At 43.9% G+C, this 13,122-nt stretch overlaps 1 protein-coding gene and 1 long non-coding RNA gene across 13 annotated transcripts in view; both read left to right on the top strand.

Moving 5' to 3' along the window:
• Positions 1-12,209, top strand: part of LOC128343315 (uncharacterized) — a 169,367-nt gene extending 157,158 nt beyond the window's left edge. The window contains exon 2 of the long non-coding RNA XR_008315468.1: positions 11,748-12,209. This is a non-coding gene — a long non-coding RNA (uncharacterized LOC128343315). The remainder of the gene's footprint in view (positions 1-11,747) is intronic.
• NRG1 (neuregulin 1) overlaps positions 1-13,122 on the top strand; it is an 811,186-nt gene that overhangs the window by 208,437 nt on the left and 589,627 nt on the right. The window lies entirely within an intron of this gene.

The raw sequence follows: 13,122 nt of genomic DNA on the forward strand, positions 1-13,122 counted from the left end.
CACCACAGAGATGCCGATGATAATACTTTGGTAATAGTTATGCTGAGTGGCATTTTTCACAGCAGCTGTCTCCTTTCAGAACTGAGGGAAACACATTTTTTTTCCTGGCCTGTCATTTACGCAGAGATTTCTTGCACTCTTGAGTCAGGCTATTGTTGTGGGTAAGCCGGAGCGGCTTCCCTTCCTGCCCTTGTTCAGGTCTCTTGGTTAGGTAATTTGCCAGACACCAGTAACAGAGTTTCAAATCAAACTTTATTGTGTTAACACAGAGTTCAAAAGGGTGGCAGCCGCCCAGAGAATTTAGGGCAACCTCCTTATATAGTATGCCGTATACAACTTATTTTCGCACCTGCGCACCTTAGCTCAACTGATACCTACGTCCATATATGGTTATACACTTGGACCTACAAGCCTTGATTTGCTGAGATAGCTCTTATTGTATCTTTCCTATACACGTGTCTAATTCCTGCCCCACTGCATATTGGCATATCAGCATTTTAGCAAAAGCCAGGTCTTGCACCTGCATAGCAAAACAGTCATTTCCTAGAACACTTTAGTGGTTAAGCTACATTCTGTCGCAGAGAGACAGTCAGTAACCAACAGCATCCTGTTACAGAGAGACTAATGTCAGTTAATATCACATCCACTTAAGCTTGAGCAGGAAAATATTTTAACTTGAGCATGTTTTGAAAAGCTATCACAAATCCCATCAGCACAGGAGACTATTGCACATCCCAACACTATGAAGCCAAGAGATGGGGAATATTAGAAATCCTTTCCCTTTAAACAGGCATGATTTGCCAAAGGAGTTTGTTAAGGGCACAAACCTGCCCTTAACCCGGCTGCCGGGATCGTGTGTCAGCATGAGCTGCTTGCAGCTTGTGCTGAAAAAGAGATGGGCACCTAGAGCGTCCGCCCCCTAGGGGAATCCCCCAGTGCTCTGTGCTCAGCACGTGGTGCACTGTGGGATATGTGGAGGCCGGGAAAACGGGCCATCCCTGCTGCTCCCGGCAGCACAGCTTGCATGGGCACACAGCTTGCACACCGAAGGGATCAACAGTGACCCCCCACCACCCGCCTGCCTGCCCGCCTGCCACCCACACAGTTGGGTGAACAGCCCCTGGGAGTTGAAAGTAGGGTTTTCTGTTTTGGTGTCCGGAGACTATGAATCAAGCTTCCCAACAAGGAGCTACATCAGTCAAGGGGAGGGGTTTGCTTGTTGGGGGAGTGTATAGACTTCTTTTCAAGGTGCTTTGTGGCTAAGCAGTTGCTAATATCCAGTGTGTCCACTGAAGCTTATTGCCTTCCAAGGGCTGAAGTGCATATTAGATTGTGGTCGTTATGCATGGCTCGTGATTGCCGCTTTTCTTTGTTGACCTGCTATTTTATTTTGTTTCGATTTGGGTACTATGCTGCATTTTAATGTCTTGTTTTAAATTTGTTATTTATATGCAGTTTTATTGCAAGGCTACCTCTAATGTATAGATGAGTTGGGATAAAAACAAAACAAAATTCTCCTTTCTAGAGGAGAAATAAGGCAGCTTGATTCTGAGGATTAAAGCAGACATTAACAATGGCACAGCAGTGTTCTAGCCCTCAGGTTTATGGATTTTGGAAATGTAAGCCCCCTAATCAGTAAAAGTCCAAAAGACAAGTAAAGCAAAGTTGATACTTTAAAAACAGTTCTGCAGGACTTTATTTTAGGATTTTGGCATATTTGTGCTTGGCAGTGTCTTTCCATAGAGATAGTGACTTTATGAGGGTAATCTCAGGTTTCCAAAACTGGGTCATCTGGAAGTAAACCAGACCTATTCAGAAGAAATAACTGAGCTGGGTAGAGCTGTCTCAGATGACAATGCACAATTCAATGGTTTTTACAAATGTTGTATCACAAGCTTCCTGAGTGAACAGACAGCACTGGCATCGGAGGAGAGTCCACTGGTCAGCACTGTGGGTGTACTGTATTGCAAATGCCCTCCAAAACTGGTTCCAGGTGTTTGACAACCACACTCTTTTTGCATTGTAGGCCAATACATGCCTGAATTAAGACATGCTTCACCTGAACCCCCTGTTGTTCATGATGCCTCTGTTCATGATTCAGGGGGCTTAATACCTCAGTGACTGTCAATCTGCCTACAGTTTGGTCTTGAATCCCACATGGATTCAAGATTTCCATGGATCTAAGCATCCTATCTGCAGAGGAAGTCAAATATGAAAGCTGGTGCATTGCAGTGGTTAAGAGCATGAACTCAGTGAGGCTGTTCACACGCACAGCCAAGAGCAGGCTAAGACAGACAAGCCTGCTCTTGCCTGTGCGTGTGAAGCCATGGCAGCCAAGTAGCTGCTGGTGGTGCTGCAGTAGCTAGCAAACCCGCCAGCTCAGCTACCCTCTTAAATGAGGTTAAGGGAACCTCATTAACCTCATAAGGGTTAATCACTCCCTATGTGATTGTTGTATGTGATTGTTGCCTACCATCTGACATTTGGCTCCTCCCCTCTGAGAGCTGTGTCCATCTGCTGTGATTCCATCTGCTGCCAGCCAGCCACCCGCCATAAGAGAGTCTGTGCGAATCAATTTGAGTACAAATCGATTTGTACCCAAATCCAGCTGATTTGGGTGATTAGGAGACAGAACAAATCACCTTTGTGGTCCATTGGCTAGATTTGGGTCCAAATCGAATCGCGCCAGATTCTATTCAAATCAATTCAAGATCTGAATTCTGCCTATTAATTTCCCCCAGATTCCCAGCTTTCATTTTAAAAAATGTTAAGCTCCAGCCCATGTAGAAGTGGAGTTATGGAGCAAAACGTGAGGTCACTATTTTTCAAGTGTTTGGATTCTTTGGTGTCTAATAGCCTTTTGGAAGGGCGGTATAAAAATTTCAATAATAAATAATAAAATAAATAATTAAAAAATAATTTTTCCTCAATGAATCCCCATGAGGATTCATTACACACCTTCATTTCTTCTGTTCATTTTGACTGTCACTGGACAGTGCCAACTGCCATGTGCCAACTATACCCCCCTCCCACCCACAAGGCAGTGGGGTACTACTCAGTGTATGTTCTAGGAATTTTTCAAGTGTTTAGACTCTTTTGTATCTAATAATCTTTCCTCATAATGAATCCCTATGAGGACTGATTACACACTGAAGAGTCTAAACACCTCAAAAATTCCTACAAAATAAACTGAGTACTCAGTGGCTTGTGGGTTGTGGGGCTAGTTGGAACATGGGATGCCACTAATTCCCCACCCCCTACTGCAAAGCAGTGGGGTCAAAATGAAAGTGTGCAATGAATCCTCACAGAGATTCATTATGGAGGAAAGATATTTTACACAAAAGAATCCAAACACTTGAAAAATAGTGATCACACATTTTGCTCCATAACTCTACATCTACAAGGGGTAAAGCTTAGCTTTAAAAAAAAAAAAAAAAAATTAAAGCCGGGGGTCCATGTTAGGGTTAGGATAGGGCGACTTTGAATCCCCATTATTTCCCATGGGATAAATATACAAAATTAGCAAAAACTGAACAAAATCATTAAAAATCAACCACATGCCCCACTGCCTTGAAATTTGGGTGGTAGGTAGTACCCAAGGGGGACCTACCTACTAGCATTGTGCACAGAACAGGTGAAGCCAGTTCGATGGCAGGCGTTGTCTAATTTTAAGGGTGGGGACTGTGGACTTACACCCGCACCTTGTTTCCCTTGCTGATGCTTGGCTTTCCAAAAGTCCTTCAGGGTGGCAGTGTACCTCCCTGCCACCACGTTTGCCCCATTGTCTACATGTGACCAGAAGTAGTGAGCGTGCCTGCATGTGCCAGACATGTGCGTGCATGGTGCACTCATGAGCATGCACATTGAGCACACTCACACCGACACATGCATGCGCACTCACTGCTTCCAGTCATATCAATACAATGGGGCAAATAGGTCAGCAGGGATATACGCTGCCGCCCCTAAGGACTTTTGGAAAACCGAGCACCAGCGGGGGAAACGCAGTGGGGTGGAGGATAAGTGCACCCTCCCCTGCTCTTAAATACACCCCCACTGTCAAACCTGCAGAACCACCGGTTCCATGCACATCCTTACTACCCACCACCCAAATTTGGTTCCCCTAGGACCTTTATAAGTATTCTGAATAGATCCAAATCCAGTCCAATCAAATCCAAATAAAATCTGGGGTGATTCAGGGAACAGATTTGGACACAAAACAAATCAAAGTGTTTTGATTTGGGCACAAATAGAATGAAAAAAAATTGATTTGTGCACATCCCTAGTTTTAATGTATTTATTGCTTTAAACTGATACTGTAACCTGCTTTGGAAACTGCAGTTGAAAAGTGGGACAAAAAACTAAATAAATAAATATAGCACTATTGTAAGGATTGCTGAAATAATGGATGTGAAATGCTTTTAACAGTTAAGAAAAGGTGCTGTAATGTTTAATAATGGCTGATGTGGCAACTTGGGCACCTTGCAAAAGATAAAATCATTCAACCCTTCTGCAGGTTCACTGTCTAAGTGGCTTATCCCGCTCTCCACTCAGATGATCACCCGTGGAGCCCTGAGCAGCCGGATCAGCCACCCACACAACTACTGGCTCTGTCACGGAGCCGGTAGGGGATGCAAGGATCGGGGGCTGCCCCCCCCCGGAAGTCCCAGGATGCCACACACGAGTGCACGGGGAATCCGGGGGAGATCCCCAAGACCAGGAGGCTTGTTTTAGCCTCCTGGTGAGGGTCTCCTCATGAGTTGCGGCGGCACAGAGCCACGCCGTGGCAACTCACAATCACCAAAATGGGATTAGCGGAGCACTGACTCTGTTAGCCTCATTTCAGGGGAGGGCTACTCTGGCAGGCTAGTCGCCAGAGAACCATCGGGCCCGGTGGTTTCCATGATAGGGGAAAATTGGCCTGGGCTCTTGTAGCCTGGTTTTACCCCATCGTGAGAATAACCTCAATGTAAATAGTAGGAGAAGGAGAAAACAACATTTAGAGTGCATGCAGGTGGAACGGGTGCAGTTATCCCCTGTCTCCAGAAGTGCTCTTTGCCATCCAGAAATATGTCCCTGAGGGCTGTGTAACCCCCAGGAACATATTTATGAAGGCAAACGGAAATTCTGGAAGCAGGGGAGATGAAATTGGACCATTCTGGAAATGGCCCAATATCAGCCATTCTAGAAAATATTGTGGATGGTTCTGATCTGAAATAGGGAAGCCTATTTTGGGCCAGAATTAGATGCAGTTTCAGGGATTTCCAGAGCATTTTTGGCAATTATTGACATTCCAGAACTCTAAATGACATTCCATAACTCTGAAGAATGCCCCCCCACAATACAACTAATGGAGGGAAAGCCATCTTGCCATCTATCTGCCTGCCTGCCTCCCTGCCCATGCATTTATTTCTTTATTTAGCTAATTATTTGCTTACCAATTTGCTTACCAATTTGCAATTTGCAATCTGCAAATTGCAGAGCGTTTCAGTTTGCAATGCTCTGAGCAGTAGTGTACTGGAGGAGGGGTGGGGTATAAATATTTTAAATAAATATAAAGAAAATGGTAGATTCTTAGAAGTTACATAACTTCTCCTGTGGTTCTCAGATGTTGTTGTACCTGGGTTGGGCAGGGGTGGTGAAAAGCACCTCAAGAGAGCACCCCAAGGCCCAAGCACCCCCAGATCACCCCAAGGCTAAAGTCACTGCAACCAAGGGCCAGGGGCCAGTTGATTAGAGTTAAGCAAGATAGAGATCACAATGGTTCCAGAAACCCAATACCAAATTTGAGACCGGAATTCTGAAGGATCTAAAGCACCTGCAACTGATACCTGTGGTTCTGGATCAGATTCACATTCTGCACAGCCCCAATAAATACATCTATATAACTAGATAGTCATTTCCAGGGAGAGAAGGTGTGTACAAAGGCAAGAAAGAGCACCCATTAATGACCCATCTTTTCTGAGCACTGAAGTCTTGCCAATGGGTAAATTGCACATTACTTTTTCAATCATTTCTTCCTTATTTTGAGAGGGTCAGTTGGGCATACTGTCAAATATATTTGCGCCAAATATTGCTGAGAGCATGGACCAAGCTTTTAAAAATATGTTAGTTATGCCTTGTTTGAGGAACAGTTTTGACTGTATGCCAGTTTGATCTTGTCATGTTAAAAACAAGCATTACTTATGTTGACAGTCTGGCTGTGTGAGCAGCATCAATAAGCGACAGCTTTTCAGACATGTTGACATAGCTTCCTGAGCCACGTTAAAATATATTACCACTTAATCTGCTGAGCAATGCTGCAAGTCATACGATGCAGTAAATGTGCAGGTATGACAGCAACGATTGCTGGTGGCTGGCTAGGAATATGACAGTATAGACAGAGTGTTTTTCTCCAGAGGCTGCCCTATGCTGTTATCGCCACATGCTTTTTAGCAACGTGAGTTTGAGGATTGGTTCCCTGTTTGCATCTCAGTCAATACATTCAGAAGAGTTTTATACACAATATTATGTGGACTATGAATTAATGGCATGAACTCTGCTGCACATCAGGTGTTCCCAGCACTGTGGTTTGTGGTGGTTCTCTCTGCACTGCATATTGCAGCAACCATGGTGTCAGTGCCATATCATTGAAGGGAGCCTGCAGAAGGGATGTCCTTCTTTTCCCATCCCCACCCCCCATGTTTCAAACCATACAATGTCTCGTGATTATATCTGTTTGTCAATTTACCATTTCTACACAGAGTGAGAATTATTGTTTTTAATGATCTAAGGTTCTCTTCAAATATTAAGTTTTTGATGGATGAACATTTAAGATTTTAGGTGGCTCTATGAGGGGTATGTGTGTGTGTGTTTTGAGCCATGGGAAACATAATCAAAATGGTGCAGTGTTTGAGGCCAGGACTAGCAAGGTCCATTACGTAAATAGGAATAAAAGGGTAGGAGAGGGGGCAAATAAGAATCAAAGCCATAGGTTGAGAACTGTGTGGGCGGACCAGGGTCATGCAGAGAGCCATAGGCCAGGGGAAGAGCCAAGGGTTGAGTCAGATGGACAAACCATAAGCCAAGGATCAAGGAGTACATCAGAAGTAAGTCATGGAGTCCAGGATCAAGCTGGATAGACAAACCAGAAGCCAGGGGTCAAGCAGTAAGCCAGAGGTCAGCACTCAGGAATTGAGCCAGAGGTCAGAGAAGCCACATCATCAAGCCAGAGAATACAGATGCAGTATGCTAGAACCAAAGAGGCTTTAAAACTGAGGCAAAAGTTGCTTCAGAGTCTTCCTGTTGTAAGGAGAGCCAGTGTTTGATCCCAAAGAGGGTGGCTTGTGCAGGGCCTGGAGACTCAAAAGTCAGCTGCAGTGCTACAAGGAGCAGTGATCTCTACAAGGTGCTATAAGGAGCAGTGACTTCAGCTCCAGTAGAACCTGATAGTATTGTGTAGGTATATATGTATGTGGGCATTTCTTGGCCACATACTCTTAATGTGTGTGCATGTATTAAATTGTCCAAAGTATTGTACAATTTAAAAACGTATAAAAATGATTAAACCATGCACATTTAAAATAGACACATAGCCAATAAATCCAGTGAAATTGTTGTAAATCCAGTGAAATTGTTGGAGCTACTTTTGTTCAGAAACACTGCATATGGTAGCACAATGTTCACAATATTATATTCTACAGAGACTGCAATCCTCAATATTCTCTGCTTCTTTCGTAATCATAGTTGGGTTCCCCAGGGATTTGCACCAAAGGAATTATCTGATGCCTGGATGTGAGAAAAGGGTAGGGGGGAACTTGTCTCTCTTCCCTTTTGACATGGATTAAAGAAAAACTGATATTCTCTTGATGGAATGTTTCCTAGCTGCTTGAAACATTGTTCAAACAGCCTTTGGCCTTACATCTTGCAGCTTTAATCACATAGAAAAAGTAGCATTTCTAAAATCTAAAATATTGGATTAACAGTTAGTTCATTTTTAGCATGCTGCGAAAAGTATATCCAGGGTCATTAACAATGCCTAGACTAAATGGTTGTACATTAAAATATGAAGGGTTTTATATTCAGTATTGCATGGCTTGATGTGGCATACTACTGAGAAAATGGTGGTGCTTTAATACATTATAGGAACTTCAAACAAAAATAACAAATCCTACTGCATAATGAGCTTATAAATATCATTTTTAATACTTCAGCTTAAACAGGCTCAGAGCTGGGGGTGGGGGAGGCACTGTTCTACCTATATTTACCCTACCTCACCTTCTGTCCCTTCTTCTGTCCAGATTTTGCCTTACAGCCCAACGCTGTGCATATTTACTCAGAGGCACTTACCACTAAGTTCAATGGGATCTGTTTTCCAGGAAGTATGCACAGAATTGAAGCTTCAGTCTATTTCTTTAAATAAATTAGTAGAAAATTAGTATTTCTGAGACTTTACATACTATGAAACGTTGTGCATTTGTTTGAACAAAACCATATTGCCTCGTGTTATTTTAGAAAACCAAGAACTACTTCCTTTCATAAGATTCAAAGGTATAGATCTGAACACAGCATGCAAACCCCCTCTGAGCAATTATGTTATCCTTATCAAAACTCTTTTCACTCTACAGCTAAATTTTGAGGAAAGAGGTCCATGCTCTAGCATATCATAAGAATTTTTTCTCAGATGATATGCCTGAGCATTAACCTCTAACTTTCTTCACAATTTTGCTGCAGATGAAATTGGGTGGCAGTTCTAAACTTTACCCTTGCCTTCCATGTCTTAATGTCAGTGTGCTTATGACTATTTGAACCAGGGGTCCCCAGGTGTTCAATTACAACTTCCATCATCCCCGCTCACAATGGCCTTTGACGGAAGTCAATTGTGGCTGGGGATTATAGGCATATACTCATTAAAAGATAATGCTGTATGTTGATGCGCACAAATACCATCATTGCAGAATTAAGGTTTCTTTAAAAAAAATCATTGCTGTGCATATTTAAGCATTGTTGTGTAATGGTGCACATGAATGCTCGGATTTTCTTAAAAACTGAAATTCCCACATAAACATTTTGGGGTCTTTCAGGAGCTCACCAAAACAAAAACAACAACCAAGAATTGGAATGCTTTTTGAGGGCATTAAAACTTTTATGGAGTTCGTGGAATGGTTATAGAACAGTAACCCCTGCAAACTGGGCCAAGAAGCACCTTTTAAAGTGTTGGCTCCCTTATATTTAGCAGTGGATTGGCAGCTGTGCAGTCTTGCATCCCTCCAATAGCTGTTGCTTCTTCTCCCTTGTGTTTCATTCTAGATTGTAAGCCCTTTTGGGAAAGGGACCAATTTTTTCATTATTCTTCCTTTGCTGTATAAACCACTTTGTGAACATTTTGTTGAAAAGCAGCGTATAAATATTACTTATAGTAATAACTTTCCCACCCTCACTGCAGTTTCAGATCGGTGCTAATAATGATAGATCTGTGGTAGACGAAAAATAGTGCTGCAAAATAGAAATGCCAACTGCAATGTGTTTTCAAGAGTTTACATGGTCTACGAGAATAGCTCCTTGTAGTATGAGTAAGCATTTCTCAAAAGTGGCTGACCCTTGTCTGCAGCTCCTAGCAAGGATACTTGATGGGATAATAATAATTCAAGTAATTCTTAGACCTAAAGATCTGAAGGTCACTGAGGCTCTACACATGATTTGTGTGTGGAGCCTAACTGGGCTCTGCATGAAGAGTGGGCTTAGCCCTCTCTCCCCACAGACAAGCAGGGAGCTCACCCTGGACAGCTGGATCGGCTACCCACACGATTACTGGCTCCTTCATGGAGACTGTAGGGGCAATGGGGATTGGAGGCCACCTGCCTCTCGGAAGTCCCAGGGGAGACCCCCGAGGCTGGGAAGCTTGTAGGAGCCTCCCAGTCGGAAGTCTCCTCGTGAGTTGCTGCAGTGTGGAGCCACGCTGTGGCAACTCATGATCGGTTAATTGGGGTTAGCGGAGAGCTCACTTCACTAACCTCATTTAATAGTGGGGGCAGTTTAGGAGGTTTGCTGCTGGGAGCTGCGTGGCTCCTGTTGTAGCACACGACCTCCAAAAACTGGGCTAGGCTCTCCTAATCTTATGGCCCAGGCCACTCATATTGGACTAGAACTCATAGCCCAGGAGGCCCGGCTGAGGCCTATGTGTCTTTGCCAGCAATTCCATTGAGAGAAACACTGATGCAAGGCCTCACTCAATGATTAACTCCTAGGAGACAAGCTGGAAACTAATCCCTTATTTCCTCTGACAGAATACTTGCCATGTTGATGTCACCTATATTGTTTTGCCTTAGTCAAATGCATTGATTAACTAGCCTCATACATGTACCCTTCTGCTGTTACTTTGAACATTCTTTTTTATAATTACACACTAGGTAGATGTACACAAGAAGTAATTTGATTGCTGTCTCACACATGTAGCTTAACTTCTTCCTTCTCAAACAACCCCTTTTGACTTTTTAACACTCTTTGGAGCAAGAGGCGCTAGGAGTCTGCCCCTTAGGCAAAGACAGACCAACAACTTAAGAAATGGAGATGTTTGTAGAACAAACAGAGGAGCAAATTGCTTCCTGACAATAAAAAGACAGTATGCAAAGGATGCTGCTCTGACTGGTCTAACAAAGAAGTTTTATGATAAGAGTGACTGACACTTTGGAGGTCCATGACTGAAACTGCTATCTTGAAAGAACTCTTAGTGCAGGTCTATAGGATCCAGCTGCTATAAAAAGGGGTCTCTGGACATGGCAAATCAGCAAGCTTTGCTTAACCAGCAGACCTTTGCTCAAGACCTATCCCAGAGTTCGCTGTTCAAGCCACAGGGCTAAAGCAGGAATTCTTTCCATGGACAGGGAATGTCTGTGACCTCTGCTGAGCACTGAGAAGTCAAGACTACCCAGCCATGGTGCTCTCATTCTCTGCCTTGCTCTGAGCATCTACAACCAGCCTGCCTGACTGCTTGAAGCCTGCATCGTTCCCAAGCCCCAGCAATGAACAGGTCCTTTGAAGCCTTCTTTGTGTACCTGGTGAGATGCCTATTCAACCAACAGCTCAGCCTGCTCCCCCTTCCCTCCTCCCTACTAATCACTGCCATCCCTTTCCTAAGCCCTCCCTTCTTCCTTCTCTATCTGTTTCTCTCTAAAGATTTTATTAGGATTCATTAGACAGCTGTAATTATTGATTGTACACACATGTGATAGCTAGGCACATTGCACTACACCTTGAATCGGAAACATGTTTAATTTGGATGACCTGTTTTAATTTTATCCTGATGAGCAACTTTCTATAATAAAACCCATTGAACTTTCTGAGTGTGTCTTCCTCTATCTCTGTTTGCGCACCCAGATCCTACATGGCCACCATCTCCAAGAACCAATTCAGTTTATGTGACTTTGCCTCTTTCCCTCTGAGCATATACAGAGAGCGATACCAGGTGTAGCTCACAACACTAGCCTGGTTTTCTTAGGTCATGAGAATAGCCTCTGTGAAGGAATGAGGCCTGAACCTCCTCTTTTTGTGTTAAAGAATTCTGTATTGCATATGTTATTGCTTTCTCCCTATGTTCTGTGTTTAAAAAGCTGTCCAGGGGTCAAACGTTCATAGCTCCTGTTCTACAGTTTGGTTTGGAAGGGAGAAGAGTTGTAACATTTAAAATTTAGAGGGAAGAGAAGATTTGATTTTTATTGAATATATTTTAAAATAATGGAGGGAACTTTAGTTGTTTTTATTGGCTTGTTTAGAAAAATTGGAGCGGTGAAAGAGACTACAAGGAGGCTTGCCTGCAGCAGAGAGTTAGTTCAAGTGAAGGCGTTCAAGGAGTGCAAGTTGCTGCAGTGTCAGAATCAGAATCAGAGAGAATCAGAGCTGGATCTGGATAGAAGAACTGAGAAGAGCTGCTGGAAAGAGAGCTGAGAAATCACTGGGAGAGTTGAGACACACTGGAGGACTGAATCACTTCCAAAGCAGCGGCAGGAACAATCTGGGATTGAACCCCTAGAACTGGGAAGGAAATGCAGGGCCTGAGGCTGAGCAAGTGAGAAGCCAGGCTTGCTACAGAGGCTGACTAGGGTTGATTTCAAGAGGGCTCTGGGTAAGGACTCTGAGTTACAGCCCAATATTAGTGCAGGATAGTTTGGACGTATGGTTTGTTTGTTTGTTTTGTTTTGTTTGTTTGTTTGTTTAATAAATATATTTTTATAGTGCCCAAAACTTACATCTCTGGGCAGTGTACAACAAAATAAAAACAGAAAAAGTAAAACATTAGTTTTAAAAAAACCCCAAGCTTAAAATGTTATAATTTAAAATATTTAAAATCTATATTATTAATTCTCCAAGACGGGCCATGCGTGGGGACGTGGCAGAAAGGAGGTGATTGGCTGACAGAGTTCACAAGCATTTGGAAATAAATTCATCCGCAAGCATTAGCAGAGCCAGTCCCAAGCTCCTGTGAGAGCAGAAGCACCATGGTGATTGGGCAGTGGGGATTCCATATGCAGATAGGGGAGGAGCCTGTGGCACTGTGGTGATTGGGCAGTGGGGATTCCATATGCAGATAAGGAGGAGGGGCCTGTGATGGTTAAGGTCAGTTGAAATGCAACTGTTACTGGTTGGAAGATGTTCTTGAGAGGAGAGGAATCTATATGTATTATATTAATTATCCTGGGTGTGCCTTGGAGTGTGCGTCCCGGCGCCCAGCTGATTGGCTAGGCTGCGGAGGCGCCTGATTGGCAGAGGCGCACCCAGGAGAATTGGCCAGCCGGGCGACCGCAGTGGTAAGGCTGCGGTGGTGTTGGGCCCAGCCGCGGAGGCGAGGTGGCAGTGGCGGTGGGCCCGGCCATGGAGGCGAGGTGGCAGCAGTGGGCCCGGATGCGGCGGTGGCGACACTCAGCCCTGCAGCCTGGGCCCGGCACTCGGCCCGGCCTGAGACTGGGGGGGGGGGGAGAGGTAGCCGGCCCCAAAGAGCGCACAGATGCTTTGTGCGGGGGTCAGCTAGTAATATTTTAAAACAGCATTAAAACCATGAAAACAATATTAATTAAAAGCCTGGATGAACAGATGCGTCTTTAAAGACTTTTTAAAAGCTGTCAGAGGTGAGGAGATTCTTATTTCAGTAGG

Source organism: Hemicordylus capensis, chromosome 2 (genome assembly GCF_027244095.1).
Source record: "Hemicordylus capensis ecotype Gifberg chromosome 2, rHemCap1.1.pri, whole genome shotgun sequence".
Lineage (NCBI taxonomy): Eukaryota > Metazoa > Chordata > Lepidosauria > Squamata > Cordylidae > Hemicordylus > Hemicordylus capensis.